The 17,184-nt window shown below is 38.7% G+C and overlaps 1 protein-coding gene across 3 annotated transcripts in view; it reads right to left on the reverse strand.

Moving 5' to 3' along the window:
• LOC124171276 (sodium-independent sulfate anion transporter-like) overlaps positions 1 to 17,184 on the reverse strand; it is a 71,081-nt gene that overhangs the window by 34,715 nt on the left and 19,182 nt on the right. For 2 of the 3 annotated variants that reach the window (XM_046550435.1, XM_046550448.1), the window contains exon 2: positions 5,014 to 5,520. The gene's annotated coding sequence lies outside the window, so the exon portion shown is untranslated. Of the gene's footprint in view, positions 1 to 1,061; positions 1,351 to 5,013; positions 5,521 to 17,184 lie in introns of those variants that run through there. The other variant, XM_046550442.1, reaches the window with a different exon arrangement.

Raw genomic sequence — 17,184 nt, forward strand, 5'->3', positions numbered from 1 at the left:
TTTGGAGTCCAGTGAAAAATAATGATGCATTATTGGATATTAAAGAGAAAGCGCATAGAGAGATTATAAGTTAGAAATGTAACGGTCTCGTGTGATCGACAAAGGTTACTCGTCAACCCATAGTCTAGCTAAAATGTTCATGCTGAAAAATAAAAGGCAATAATTATGCAAGAGCATGCTATTTATTGAAATTTTCATAATAATTATTTCATAATCAATCAATTAAATTTGGTGCACTATACCAACGCTAGCTGCACCATATTACGCGAATTTAACATAGAAACACTTCTTGGTCGTAGGATCATTGCGCTAATGGCCATGGTGTACGATATCAAGGGATAAATAAAATCAATATTATTGTTGAACTGAACAGGGTTTTAAGAAAGATATGCGTGAATTTGAATTATAACCAACCGGGTATCAGTGGATAGTGGAAAAAAAAATTTTCAAAGAAAATAATGAACAGTTTTGGGGAAACGGTTATCGAATGGTTACCTTGGGGTTTTCGAATTTGAATTTGTTCCGTAACCGACAGAAATTTGTTCGGTTTCTTTCTCCAAAATCGGTGAACGGTGAATCGAGTGCTTTAGTCAGTTTAGCTCCAAAGATATTTGTGGGCAATATCTGACAAGATTGTCTGGACTGACCAGCATGTGCGCACTTCGCAAAGGCCGGAGAGCAAATTAGTCCAAATTTAGCAAATCCTAAATTAGTAAAAGCCCGAGCTTTGAACACTAATTGTAAGAGATATTAGACCTTGTCCACAAATTTCTGTAGCTGAAATTGTTAAAGCACTCGATCGGAAATCGGTGGATCCGGGTTAGAATCCCTGTCTACGGGAATGATTTATTTTCTTTGTGGACTTTTCGCACAATGTGCGATCTGCTGATGATACCGCACAGTTTGCACCGTGGCTTTTACGGGTATATTTGAATTTGCTTTAGGTACTTAAATGTATGTGAAAATGAATATGCTGAATAGACTGATTGTCAAACAATATGTCCATTTCTCATCGGATAACTTCGATTAGTATAAATTCGAATTTATGGTTGAATTATTACCTGATTTCGGTCAGTGATAGAGTACTAAGATGAAAAAAGGGTATCCTGACTGCATGGATGTATTCCTCCGGGTTGGAGCGAGGAGGTGGCCTGGTGTTCTGGCCTGGATATGAATTTTCGGTATAAGATTAAATGCAATAGAAGATACGGTAATTTAACGAAGCACCACAACGAATGGCCAAATTGATACTACTTCATTGATTGTTCTCGATCAATGTAAGGGCATCCATTAGCCACGCGAGGCGTTTAGGGCGATCTAACCGATTCGCAACTAATTTCACGTGCCGGAGAGTGGGGGTGCGGGCAAGTATTACGTAATTTTTTTTCCGCAAGAAACAGTGTACAATTGCAATCTCAGTCATCTTAGACACTACTTTAAACTGATCTCAAATTGTTATTCTAATAAAAACAACTCAATGAAGCACATTTTACCATGTTAACAATGAAAATACCCATTTTGAACAATATCTCGTGACATTAGAGGAAAGGGGTGGGGGTCGAACCAAATACTTATCACGATATCTCACTAATGGGAGAGGGTGGGGGGTGTAAATATCGCCTCACGTATTTAATGGATGGACGCTGTGGTGATATTACGTTCCTAAATAATTTAAATTAATGCGTAAATTATATTATAATGTATATACGTGATAGTGATTATACAACCATAAATATAATTGGTGAAAGAATCAATCGCTTCCACCTCACCATTGCTTTTTCGCAGTTTTTAAGTATTTATTGCTGATTTTTATATCAAAATCGATGAGCGAATTAAATTTGTAAACCTTACTTGTCTCTAAAAATTATAAAAAGCCTTTTATGGGCAAAATTTCAAAGGTAAGTCGTTTAACCGTCTCAAGAATCGAATCTGTCTCTCAAAATTCCTGTCAGGTAATCTGGCAGTTACGCCTCAATAGTCAATAGTCATAAATTTTATTTGCCAAAAGTTTTACCGTCCATTTTGCTACTACCATTGTTTGTCTCCCCCCCCCCTTCCCCCTAGAAGCAAATATCGGAAAAGTCTTTCAGCGAAATCAGTGCCTACTGAGTTGAAACGAAAGCATTCAACAAATTTTCACTAAACCCACGAAAAATGATATGTATTAAGATATGTATCTAAAATAAAACTATTTTTTCAAGAAAATAATCTCATAAACTAATGTCACAACTTGGTCTGCCCCCCCTAGACTATGGCTTGCCCCTCCCCCCCTAGTTATGATCCTGGGTACGCCCTTGGTACAAAACTATTCGAATTCCGGCTAAGCAAAATATTTTTTTAATGGCGCACTTCATCCTTTGGTGTATTTAACTTTGCACCCGTGCGCGTGACAGCATACGAAGTCACTTGTTTCTGCAGAGCTTTGAAATTCGTCGTCGCAGACCAGCGACAAAATAAGGGTTTTTCACTCCGACGGTGGCTTAGTAAGCACGACCCTCGCCACATGTGCCACAGTGTGGACTTGTGACGACAAAATCTTGTTCGAAAATCCAAATGAGGTAATAAGCACACAAAAATGACAATTGCGATTCTTTAGTAGGTACTTCACGAAATTCACTTTTACGACATTCCGGTACAATCAGTACATTAAACGGCTTAGTATTTAGTGTATTATGTAAAGCCTTTAGAGGTGGAGCCGAATATACGAGATGAGGGCCGACATTTGTTGTCAGGGTATCAAAAAGAATATATCAGGTATATGATGGCAGGAGTTTCCCAAATTAAAAAATCCATAACGTTTCGACAATTGTTATTGATAACGAAACGGCTTAAATGCGGGGATTAATACCATCATTCTTTCCAATTTAGCCCACTATAACCCATGTTGCTTCTATGTGATATCAATAATATATAAATTTTAAGCTTTATAAAGGAAATGTTTAAAATGCATAGTATTATGTGCTGTGAAGTAAATGGGAAATTTTAAAGCTAACAAAATAATTATATAGTTCATTGAATGATATACGGCCGTTTAACGGTCGAAAGAAAATAAATTCCCCAAGGCCGTACTCTTTGCTGGGAAAAAGGGGGGGGGGGTGGGTGGGACGTTAGAAGGATGACAGTGGGGTGATACACAAAAATAAAGCTCTAATACTATGAAACAATCAATCGAGCAAGCTCACTCACGCACCTAGCAGATTTGCTCTAAGGAACAAATTCCTACGTGGGTCGCAATCACACACACACTCAGGTTTTCGAAGCTTCCGATTACCCCATTGGCCCAGTCATATCAAAGAAATAGACAATATATATAAAACTAGCAAAATCACGCTCACACTCACGCACCTCGCGGATTTGCTCTAGGGAACAAATTTCCACGTAGGTCGCATTCAAACACACACTCAGGTTTGCACCCCCTATCATCCTTCTACCTTCCCATCACACCAACTTTTTGCGCAGCAAACAGTACTGGGGAATTTATTTCTTTCAACAACAGTAATAATGATTTAGTAGAATATTTTTACTTATTTAAGTTGAGAATTTTAACTTGAAATTTAATCTCTCTCTGAATCAGCTCTGGGTTTTCAATTGTTAAGAAACAAAATGTTTATAGGGACGATAAAAAGAGAAAATTTCAAATACTATTGGCTGTTCCCGGCGGGGAGAAAATTTCAAATACCATTGGCTGTTTGGGGCGGGGAGGACCGAGATGTTATGGTCCTGAAATGAAGGAAATATAAAGGTTAAATTATATTTTTGAATAGCGTTTACTGGCGTAAGATTTTAATGGATAGGTAGCACCTATTATCATTACTTAAAATTTTAGAAACATAATATTACCCGCCGACAAATTTTAGACCATATAATAATTACCATAACCATCCAAATTTTGTTATTAATATAAATAAGAAATATATCCTTGCAATAATTTGATAAAAAATGCGGTGTTTGAATGATAATTTTTTAAAATTAATTCTTCACTTAGTCCAACAATTTAAAGCCAAGAAATAGTCATCAATGAAATTTTTTTGTCTTACTTGTCATATTATTAGATCAAATTTTTCCGCTGCCTTAAATTTTACTTAAGAAAATGCAGTATTAATACATCTCTAAACATTAGAACTCTTATATAATGAAATGTAAAAAACTTAATCATTCCGCATAAATTTAATACTGTACGACCTATGTTTCGACGTGGCCCGTCTTCATCAGGCACATTTGCATTGAAGACAGATAATATATATTGTAGTCAGAAAATAGTTCCAAACCTAACCTAGTTTCACAAGGACGCGGGGAACGATCGCCGCTTTATACAAAGGCGGACGCGGATGACTCAGTGTCCGTTGTGTGTGGCTTGCCAAGGCTGGAGAAAGTCATACTGTCAAGTGCAATTCATACCATGTTGAAAAAAAACGGAAGAAAAATGCAAATATGAATATTTTCGCACGCCCACTCCCAAAACAGAAGACCGCTGAAGACAATTTATATCGAACAATAGATACAGCCGATGCAGATTGACACCGACGAGTGTTTGTGAAGCTCGAAATTGAAATACGCGGAAAGAAATTCCTAGAAAATGCCTGAGAACTAAGAGGTCATAAAAGATTAATTATATTTGGGGAAAAAAACGCTGCTAGCACTGAGCAGGAATGCAATCCTCGCGTGAGCCTATTGCGGATATTATCTTCTCATTAGTGTGTGAATCCATATTCCGTTGCTTGGTTGTATTTCGCGATCAATCGCGAAAAAAAAAATGATAAATGGTTTAAAATAGTTCCAACCTCTGCCACACGCCTATAGTCGCGCTTTGCGGTGTAGTCAGTAAATGCATACTACTTAACGAACTGGCAATAAGAGCGACGAGTTGAGAACTGATGGTACCAATGAATGTGTAAGTATTCACGAATTTTGTATCTCGATGGTAATGCATGGTATCCCGCGAGACTGGATAGGGCTGGGGCTTCAAAGAGTTAAAAATACTCATTATTGCCACGCAAAAGAAAATTCACTCACCTCTTGATGGAGGCCGGCTGCAGGCCTCAAACGGGACCCTCGCCTTGGGTCCCGACCCGCACAAATCGCACCTCCACGGCGGGGGCTGGGTGGCCCGGGTAGACCACCACGACGTCGAGCGGGACGACTACCTACACAGCTCGTACCACCCACTCTCCCAGGTGTTCCTCCGCTGTGACGCGCAAGATGAAATTTAGGTAGCCGATCCCGTCAACGCCCTCCAGGGTCCTCGGTTGATGCCGTGGAGGGGCCTGGCCCACATCTGTACCGCCATCACCCGCCCCAATAAGAACTTGCTCGAACAGTCAACCTGGGAAGATGTCATCTTCGCCTTCTTGGCCCTCCACCGTCGAATTGGGGCACGGTGGACTTTCCCTTGAGTTGCATGCATCCAGGGTTCTGAGAGCGCTGCAAATTCTGCCGATGGAGAGGCGTCATCCCGGCAGCCCTCCTCGCTCCTTGCGGGTAGATAAGGGTCTTCACACTTCTCCAGCCGTTTCTTCTTGCCTGTAGGGAAATGAAGGATATGACAGTCTTATAATCTCTACATGAAAACGATCGTCCAAGGGCAGGTGGATGCGAAGAACCGTAGGGAGTTACATAGGACAGGTTAGAGGCGTAACGATGGGGGTGGTATGAGGGGGATGGATTCCTCCACGAAGGGGGATAGATTCCCCCAGAGAAATAAAAAGAATATTTAAAACCATTATCTAGTTTTTACGTATAATAACTGCATCTGCTGTGAGTTAAATTTTAAGTGCAAAATAATGTAAAATGTACTTCCATGAATGCCATTTTTTCACAAATGGCATGCCTGTTCCATGGAGGAGGTCGGACTCCCCTGTGGATAAAATGTGAATATTTTTATCTCTATGCATCTTATTATGCATCTTTTTGCATCTTATTGTTATCTTTCATTCCCAATGCATATTCCTAGTTTCGCCACTTGGCCAGGTTGTTAATGATGCAAAAGGGAACAAACAAACCAGTATGAAGTAAAAAATTTATTTCCAGTGGCGTAGTCGGGGGCGGGGGGGGGGTAGGTAACAGGGGGCACGTTTCGACCCACCCAAAGCATTTCATATCAGGAGAAAAATATTAATCTATAAAACAAATTTATTCTGCTCCACCAATATATATTTTACAATTAGTGAAAAAAGTTTCCCGACGACCCATCAATTGATTAATTTTAAGGTCCAGAATAGCATAAAATGTTGTTTCTAGAGATAAAAATGTTCACATTCTACCCAGAGTGGGGTCCGACCCCCTGGACCTCCAGATCGTGCCCCCCCTAACATATCGTCCTGAATACGCCCCTGCCTATTACAATATAAACATAACCATTATTACACAGTACTGCTGGAAGTTCATCAACTAAAGTTGAGGAAAGGACACTTTAGCGATTCAATGATTAGTTCAATGTTTCCCTCTTTAAGTTCCAATAAAAAACGAATGTGTGATCCTGATATATTAAATAAATTACTTGCAAACATACATAAGCGCCTAAATGTCACAGATTAAATTCCTATTTTATGCATTTCTCGAAACACCGCTGTATGTGAAAGAGAATCAATTCAATTCAATCAGGCCTCGGGCAAAGGTTATCTGCTATTTAAGAACACTCTTGGCCTTACTTCTACTTTTATTAGGATTCTCATGTAATAAGACACTATGGATACGCTTCGTCGCAGTAATTGGTCGTCGCTAAAATTAAGCGAAAGCGATTTCGTGTAACACAGATTACGAGAGCATGAAATCTGCGCTTTAATTCAGGAAGCACGCCATCAAACGGATCACATCAGGTTTACGATCCCGAATATATTGTCAATTTAATTCCGTTCTGAGGGATATTACTCCCAAAATTAAGACTATACGCAACTTTTTGTGCATCAGCACTCGAAAACCGTTGAATTCTTCGAGGACCGACCAGCAAAGGGATGTATGATGATCATATCCAAGTGGTTGCTAGGCAATATCCTTTCCGCCACGTATTTCAATTAAAATCAGCCAATATTTAGTGGATTTAGGTCTAAAGATTCTGTCTAATAAAGGTTATGATACTCACACAAGCACTGACCCATGCTGGAGTCCAAGGATTAACAGTTATAAGCTGAAAAACTATTTTCAATATTACGTACGTCTGCTCGTGATTGCTCTTGATGCATTCGTAAGATGAGTAACAATAGTCCCGTAGTAACGGTTGGCGTTTGGTTTCGAAGGCATTATTGCTCCGGAACCGTCGCAGGTCATGCATTACAATAATGAATTACTACATGATATGCTATTGAATTTTATTTTCTATTTATGATTACATGCTAAATTAAAATATATGGCATAGAACGAAAGATTATAGTTGCGAAAATTTATCCCTAACCAGGGATTCCATCTGAAGTAACTACTCAATGTGGAATTGTAAATTGATACTAAGTGGCCAATTCATACGTTTTTTAGTGCTTCTAAACATATGAACAGCATTCAAATGTGTTGATGATTTATTTATTTTTTCATTTTACAACGGTCTATTATCGAAAACTGTGGATAGTGGGAATTGTAGAAAAGACTGCCGTTATATCGTTAGTTGCTCAAGCTGTAAGTGTGAGTATTCTTTACATGTTCCGACTTGTACTGAAATTTTCACGACATGATTGAGATCCCTTTCCAATTTAAGAGCGAACGTAATGAATTGGGCATACATTTTTTTCAATGCACATGTAACACCTGAATGTAAATTTGGGATGTTTTTCGAGAATTGTACGCAGGAAATTCTTTTTGGGGCCCATCCATTTTTTTAATTGCTCAATATTATTCCTAATGACCTTTTTTCGTCATCAATCATAGCTCTGGTGATTCTCTGATCACGTGTATTGCGAAATATTGCATCCAATACCGAAGTCTTGATTTTGCTGACCTTCTAGCCTCGGGATTTATTTTTCAACCGCAGATTGCTTATTTTTCTTTATATTATACAGTGGATAGCAAAAGTTTAATGAGGTACCATTTCAGATTGCGTGGGTACCTGGAATTTATTTTGCTTCACTTTCTCTATGAATGGGCCACTATTTATGCGAAACTAATGAGTCAACTTTTCAGTTTAGTTATCAAGGTGTTCATTTGCAAGCCTGAAAATAAATATTTATGTTCTCGTCTAATACTTTTCGTATTTAGAATATTGTTGATAGCTTAGCCGAATAGCCTGCATGGCATCGAAAATGGCATCGAAAATGGCATCGAAAATGGGCATCGAAACATTGAACTGAAATATAGAGAAACCAAATTTGAACCTGGATGGAACCTGTTAACCTGGGCGCCGACTGTAGAATGGGTCCATAGCAGTTCAAAATGGTTAAATCAGTACATAACCGCTCCATCTCTTCGGAACAAAAACTGTTGCATTAACCCTTGGGCTGCGGGAGTTCACGATTTTAGTTCCCTCCAGTGCAGGAAAGACCCCCTGTGCAGGAGGCACCCCTTGCCACGAGAGCTGGTCTGGAAGAGTTAAGCCCCTTAGCGATCCATAAGGTGAAGGAAAATGCCCAAGTGTAAGATATCCAGGTAGCAATAAAAATTTTGGATGAATGCCGCAGTCAGTGTACAAAATATATAAAAACGTTCCTGCACTCCAAGGGTTTAATATCTTGTTGTATCAAGTTAAGTGGAATATCACAGGCAGAGAGGGTATACAATAAAAAGAATTAAATTACCCAGCTAGCTGAGAATACAAGAGCAGAAGTAAAAAAAATTATTAAGATGCTACTAGTATGGAACATATTAATTTATGGGAGAGAGGAAATGACGTTGACAGCAGAAGAATAGCCGGGAGTAAAAATGCTAGCAACATGCAGTAATGGCGAAGAATGATGCAGAAAATAATCGACCGAGTCAGTAATGAGGAAATGGTTTGAAAAGTGGGATAAAATAGAAGTCTTCTCCTAACTCAAAAAGAAGTCCTGGGCGTCTGAGCACATCATCAAGATATTATCGGTCATATCATGATATATGATGGCCTGATGAGGGCAATCGTAGAAGGACGCGTGGACAGGAAGAAAAGGCAAGGGTGGCTCCGAGCGAGTTTTTAGGTACACATGAGAGGAAAAAGTGCGCCAATATGAATGGACCAGCAAATAGCAGAGTAGTTCCGACCGTGGTCGCTACGTGCGTGGTGAAAACGGGACATAAACGGGTCATAAGTGGCTGAAGGCGAAGTAAATGGGCGAATTTCGCTGCCAGAGGCGTGGTCTGGAGGGTCCCGACCCCCCACCCCCCCGAAATAAAAAAAACACAATTACTTTACTTCATAAAAGAAAACAAATTAATGAAAAATCATGCATTTACAAAATATTTATTTGATAAATGAAGTTCTTTCGATTATAAAAAGTGTTAAAATTAGTTTTAAACCCTCTACTCATTGTTAATGCCTTGATTTTCACAAAATTTCCACTCCAGTTTTGGACCAAATACCAAAGAACTCAAATAAAGCGTGCATTAGTTCGCATGGATTGACTTAGTGTCGCTACTATAAGGAGTAAATTTCGCTAGAACAGTAACATTATCGTAACAGTATATGGTTGGCCCCATACCGTGATGCTCTGCAAAGGCGTAGCCAGGGGGAAGGTCCGGGGAGTCCGGACCCCCGTCCCCCGAAATATAAAAACACAATTATTTCCTTCATAAAAGAAAACGAAATATTGAAAAATGATGAATTTACACAATATTTTTTTAACAAATGACGTTTTTTCGATTATGAAAATTGTTCAAATTAGTTTAAAATCCATAACTTAGAACCATGTTTTTAAAAAATGTTCTCCCCTGGTTTTGGCCACCCCCCCCTCGAACGAAATTCCTGGCTACGCCATTGATGCTCTGCCTATCTGCATGGCGCCAGGCTGCCCTGATTTGGAGCATTTTCGAGTCAATGAGACGCTCGCAGCGGAGTCCTCAAGAGCACAAATCCGTATTGACGCTCACCGCACTGAGCAGAGATAACAGCGTTCCCAGGGATTTTTTATGAGATGGGAGTCATCACGTTGAAACCAAAATATTTCGTCATACTACCATAGAGTAAGAATTGCTCTGGTGTCCGAAATCAATTGATGGAAGGTCGGTCGTTATATGAAAATATGTCGACGAACGCCCGCATCCGATGATTACCGAAGACGGGTGATGTCGTCTCGAGATAAGTTCACTATATCCCATATTTTCATCCCGGCGATGGCGAGCGATCTTTAAGTATGTATGCTCAAGTAAATATTATGAAAGAGAACCTTTTGGTTAACTGAGGTAATATGGATGCGGCAAATTTTTCATTAAAGCATATATAAACATGAGTTCACTTTCCCATTGAAGTATATTCTCGGGTATATACTGTTAATGAGTTATCCGAGAAACGCAGAATTAATCTGTGGTCTCTTCTAACAGAAGTTCTCGTGATGAAATCATCCTCTCAACCTCGGGAGACGGATTTATCGGTCGTGACCTTGGGGCATGAGTGTTTTATTTTTTACGCTGTCGCGTATTTCGTGGCGTGTTGCCGCGCTAATATTTTTTCAGGAGAGTTTTGAAACAAAAACTTTCACCGTTAAAAATAAACTGGCCCAGAAAGTACGCCCTTCATGTCAGCCGCTCACCTGTGCTAAGAATCTAGAGCAAATGGTAAAGAAAAAAAAGTATGTGAAATTGAAGTTGTTAAGCATTAAAATGTATTAATCGTGGAGCTGCATTTTCTTCTGCATATAATATTATATCAAAATTGACTTCTCGTATAAGTGGGCGGAAAGGTAGATTAGACTAAGTAATTTGCCCTTGATGTTGTTATTGTGCGCAGGGAAAGAAAAAAAACGGCGGAAAATCGCGTTTGAAACGCGGAAGATGTCCTTTGAGGTGGATGAGTCAAGTTGAGCGTTTTCACCCGTGCGGAGCGAATGCATTTCCCATTGGGTGATACGTTTATTCGCTTCTTCGTCCACGGACATGCCGCGAGACTCTAGTCCAGTCGATGAACTCATTGTAGACTTGTCACTGGAACGAGATTCCGCGAACTCGTCCTTCGCTGCTGCGAGTAATGAAACCGTTGATCAACGCCGCCGAGATTCGTGACTTTCTGGTTACGAGGTCGTCGCAAAGGGGCATACTTTGCTCTAAAAATCGTCGTATAGGCGTGAGGGCTATTGGCGTGTTTATTCCCAGCACACTCCGGTTTCAGTTTAAATGATTTTGATCCGAAGACGCGTTGGAATGCTAAACGGAATATTGCCCTTGCGTGTATAGAAAAGGACATGCCATTAATGTCGTTTCAGTTTATTAGGTTGATGCTGCTAGATTTCTGAGGTTTTATTACCATGTATGTCACGTGGTCTAATTTTGCATAAGAGTATATCTCCCCTGTGGGAATCTCATCATAACCTGGTCAACCAACGTTTCAGTTTCTGAGAATGATATTATTGACTTTTTAAATTAGGATTTGGATTTCATAAACTTAATTTGCCAAAGTTACATCGCCAAATATGAGTAAGGGTTTTGAATCCTTTGAAGAAGGCCATAATTCAAGCTCAAGGAGGTATTCAAACAAATTATTAGTCAGTGTGCGCTAGACTATCATTTTCCAATCGTTTCTTTCCTGCGGTAGTGCAATTTTTGATGTTTACGGTTCAATTATTTGGCACTGTTTAAATAAATACATAGCTGTATAATTCACATAGACTTAATAAACTCCGTATAAGTTGTAGGATGAAATTTCTCCACTTTATGCCTAAAAAGTATCTTGATAACTTTTATTTCACTCAATTACTAGTCATTATCAGTATCATTGTATTATTAAAATTAGGATCAATTCGCCGACTGCATGAACGGAGGTGGATGTCTTTACCCTTACTCAGAGTTTAAGGAGGAGGCTTACCCAGGGTTCTTCCATGGGCCTCTTACTTGGAACGGGTCGGAATTCTGCCATGTATGGTAGATTGGTAGATAACCTAATCCTGTCCTCTTTTTTTCGCTGACAACTGACATTGTTATGGTTCACGAGCGTATTCCTTACGCGGCATCATAATATGAGATCCAGAACTCTTCGACCCTATCGATTAGTAATTAAATACTTAAAGTTATCTCGGTGATTTGTCACGGCCAATATAAATGTTTTGGGCCGAATTGGCAGTAAAACGTTATCACTTTCCTCCAAGATGGAGCTCAGTCCCCTCATGAAGACTTTTAATTGTAATCTTACTGCCTTCGTGTTATTGCTAGTTGATTCAAAATATTCCAGGAGACAGCATCCAATGGCAAATCACTGAAGGGATAAAATTAATGGAATGTATCGGAGAATAACACCGGAAGTGCTCGAATATCAATGGATGAAGAAATATTGATAAGAAATTAAAGTATTTTTTCTTAACTTGTAAAAGAGTCAATTACGCCTGATAAGGTTATCAGTTTAACGTGTTCATTTTGACCTGGGTATAATAAAATTTTTGTTTTAACAAATTTAGTTTACACCTCACACGCATCCATCGATGAACATCACCTCTATATCCATTATCCATGCTACGAATATTTCATATCATCGATAGAAACTCGAGAAAAAAAATATCTCGTATCATCCCCGTGATTGATTACACAGGCCAACAATAAATATTTTTTTTCCTGAAAATACCTTATTCTTATGTTTTTTAAGTTGCTGAATCCAAATATGATGGTTTTAAAGTTGTATCACCCACCATTTATTCAAATTTTACAGTTTAATTTATGAAATCAAGCAATATTTTTTAGAATTTAACAGCTTTTTTATAGTTATAATAAAATTGAAAAAGTAGGTCTAATGAACGAAGATAATGAGAAGCTCAGCAAGCGAATCAGGAAAAGCTTACTGAAATTACTATATTATTAACAGTAAATATAAGCTATTTAACAGTACATACAAACAATTTTATAATGTAACACAGTGTTGCATTGATTTCCCTATATAACGTATAGGGGTATTATACTAAATATTAAAATACATATTGCTTGGAAACTATGGGTGATACAAAAAAAACTAAGACCAGGTTTGGATTCGGCACATAAAAGTCTATAAAGATAAGCTATTAAAATTAAAAAAGTTTTCAAACAGTATTTTGTGTTAGCCTGTGTTATCGTTGAATTCCGTTTTATGTGAGATGCGAGTTATGATTCGCGACCATTTTATTATTCCTCTTCCAGAGGTACGCCTGCGATGAATGTTAAGTCCAGGAGACACTTTCCCTTTCCCACGAGCGCTGCTTAGAAAAAAGGTCGGTCGATTCCGGGAGTCGAAGCGGACGGTCGAGATGGTTATGAAGTCGTGTATGAAATCTCACGCCTAGGCGACCGCACCGCACCTCTGACCTAGGTCGGCATGTGCGGTGGCGCAGGAAAGGAGGCGTTGGGGCGGCCATGTGCGGCGGACGGGAGTGTTCTTTATTTTTGCGCCTATTACCGCCCCAGTGTCGTTCACGACATGTCGTGAGGAACGTACTCACCACTCCCCCCCCCCCTTTGTTCCGCTTGCACTTTGATATTTCATGCGTTACTAGATCCATTCGTGTATGCTTTACTGGGCAAAGAAATAAAGTGGGCATCATAGAAAATAGGTAAAAAATGCTATATGTTAACGTGTTTGGGTTGATTTGGTGGTAATGTTTTATAATTAATGTTGTAATAAACATTCCGATAACTTTTTGTATCTTTTTATCGCCTTTACGACATGAATGCACTCGAAGGAATTGTGGAATTTGGGAATGGGGAATGATAACACAGGCAGTCATTGAAAATTATTGTGTCTATGAAAAAATGAGCAACGCTTAAAAAAATGTACATCGTAAGTTGAAATTAAAAAGTCGGAATAGGTTTGATTGTACAACTTTTAATCAAGAATGATTCTCGATAAAGTATTTTTAGTTTAAATTTGCAAATAATTTTTAATTGACACGTTCATCATCAACCTTTTGGTATTTCAAAAAGTCACGGTAGTGGTCAATTTGAAGTCCCTGTCATAAAGGAATTTAGTCCTCCCCTCTCAATCGTTATCCTCGGGATAAATCTTCTTCTCAATCCACAGTGGTGGAATTGTCACCGCTTGCACGAATAGGTATTCGTTCCAGTATAGATTTTAAAAATATATTTTGGCCTAATTTACTATAATTTACTATCGTATTTAAATTGTATTTAAATGAACCCAAATGTAAACTAGAAATGAGAGACGTCCAATTGCGATACCGCACACATTGAAGGAAGAAATAAATTGAGCACGGCGAAGTTTTTTTTATATTGGGTAGGGTTTTCACGCGTATATAGCTATGGAGTCTATTCGATAGAATATCTACTTACTGATAATTTTATTAGCGGATTTATAAAGTCACTTATCGATACGAATTCATGAATGTAAACTAGAATGGCATATCAAGTATTAACACACGTGACCATCCGGGGCTTGGGTTTTGCTGAACGATTCCATTTTAATCAACCACGCCCCTTCAGTTGAATGTGGTGAGGTGCTTGGGGTCACTTTACACGCATTGTCTACCACTTGAAGTCGTAGACTTTTGCGCCTTGAATGAGTGGGAAAATCATCCATCATAATTCAAGCCAAGTTCATCGACAGCTAACAACAGCGATCGAGGGAGAACCGGTGTCTCCGTAAAGGATGGCCATTGGCTCCAAATACCGGTCGCAGCCGGCCGTCTCTTTACTTTTTCAGTTTACAAAAAGAGATGTCTATCAAGAAAAGAATGAAGTTTGTTTGCTATTGAATTTCTCTTCACTGCATGAATATCTCCCCAAAATCTGTGATAGACATCGTTTGAAATTATGGGAAAGCATCGCTCGAGATCAAGCTGTCTTTTTTTGCGTGACGCAATACTAGCTTAAAACTTAAGCTATTATAGTGAAACGTTCAAAGTATAAAGAGTAGTCCTTATTTAAAATTTGCTTGCATTTGAAATATGAAAATCATAACTCATTATTTTCTCAGATGTAAATGAGTTTTGTTTGAAATGCACTAAATGTTGGTGCGGGTTTATTCCACATACCCTGGTAATTTCAATTTAATTGCAACGAGTCGTAACGGTTGAAATATACGACAAAATACAACAGGTACAGGAGGAGGGGAGCGAACTCTTAATTTCATAAATACGTGAAAACTACTTATACAATTAGGGATAAATTCGCCTCATACCAGCGACAAATATGTCCGCTCCACTGTGGTTTGAATTCGCACATGAACTAAATGAAAAAATTTACTCTTGTCACTGATGCGGTCAATCTTTACCTTTGCTCTTAAGCATACCTCATTAAGTCAAGGACTCCGACATGAGCTGAGTTCTCGAGTCGTGACTTAGCGTTTGGAGTGTCTCGTTTTCTCTGATTGAGTCGTGAGCGGATTTAGTCCTTGTGTCTTATTCGCAAGTCGCGAGTAAATCTTTACGTTATCACTTCCTTTGTTTACTGGATTTTGTTTGATTTATCTATGAACTCATAATCTGTTAACTACATAAACCTCACATTACCTCGATTGAGACATTAAACCAGAAATATTTTTTGATGATGCTCTGTTCCTATAATTACACACAATTTTAACCATACTTGCCACCCATAATTTATTTTCACGCCGTTAATTATCCATTACCTAATGATGCTGCTTGCGATTACCATCAAAGGTCACATTTGATCTCTACCAGAAATTATATTTTAATCTCATCCTTTCAGATGAAGGCTCAGTGAAATATGTGATGAGTTTTCAATTACTCCGAAGGAGATAATTCTAAAGAGTCTGATCACCTTATAATGGCTATTTATTAAGTTTAGGGTGGCATCAGTAGTCATCCCAGAAATAGTTTTTCTGTATTGCCATACTTAATTGACGTTTTCATCATTCTTTGTATTCATTATTGATTATATGACGACTTGCTATATACTTGCTATCACCACTGAAAGTATCCTAATGGTGAGTTAGTTGCATGTTCTTAGAGGAAGTAGCTGTCTCGTTTATGTAAGTATGATGGCAGCGTTCAAATAGAGAGTTTGATTAAGCAAATCAAACTCTCTATTTGAACTCTGTTTTGTGCAGCATTTTCAGTGGTTGATTTTGAATTCTAGGTAAAAATATGGCTCTTTTTTATTTCTTTAGAAGTAACCTTATTGCCTTTCGACGCCGGTCGTAGTGCAGTCCAATTTCTACATTTTTTTCTAATACTGATTTATCTCATATTTTTGAAAGCCGTCCATTAATTTTTGTTCCGTGGTGTGCGTAATCACGTATATCTCCTACTCAACATTCGTGTTGCTTAGTTTTTTTCCTTGCCGCCCATATGTGCCGTTTCTTTCTTCCTAATAATCCGCATCTCCACGCTTGCATATTTTGTCTTTCGGGAAAGAAATCTTGAAATTGCATGCATGTGTTTCGTATTCTACATGAATTAAAATTAAACCTAAATTAACTGAGTTTCGCAGATTATTCCCGTTTTTCCATTCTTTTAGGTACGTTTTCTCAGCCAAATTGGTCCTAAAATAGTTAACCATGCTTCTTTTTATCATTATAAACTTTTGCTAGTGGTTGATATGTTCGAACTATCTCAGTACATGTTCATCAAACTCTCTATTTGAACGCCGTTAACTGCTCAAACTTCGTATCTATATGACTTCAACAATAACACACGCTCGTCGGGGAAGTCGTCCATCCCTCTTGACGGGTAATACCTGAACGAAACTCGCTTTGATTTTGGTAATTTTTTCATTTAATCGTTATTCCTAACGTAACCTGTTGCTTTCAATTTAGCCTCATTATAGGATTTCTTGTGTTTTTTTGTGCAGCATTTCCGGTGGTGTCTCGGGGATCGACTCATTCCGAGGCTAGCGTACTCGCTTGCTACCTGTCTCTTGGTGTTAATAATGGCTTCGGCCTTGGCGAGAAAGCATGTCCTTTCCTTTGTAATAACTTGTATTTTATTTTTAACTGTGCGCGTCTCGCTGGTTCTTCTTCGCTCTCATCTTTTCTGAGGATTCGCTGAAAACAATGGCTAGGATGACCTCGTGTCTCATGGTTGTTAATTTTTTCTCGTAGCCCTGCAAATAGAAAAGCCCTCCTTGATATCTTATTGTGGCCACTAAATAAATTCGGAATCTGTGGCAATTATATGGTAGACGAATTAATTTACGAGATAGGGGAGG

The sequence above is a fragment of the Ischnura elegans genome, chromosome 1, assembly GCF_921293095.1.
Source record: "Ischnura elegans chromosome 1, ioIscEleg1.1, whole genome shotgun sequence".
Taxonomy (NCBI): Eukaryota; Metazoa; Arthropoda; class Insecta; order Odonata; family Coenagrionidae; genus Ischnura; species Ischnura elegans.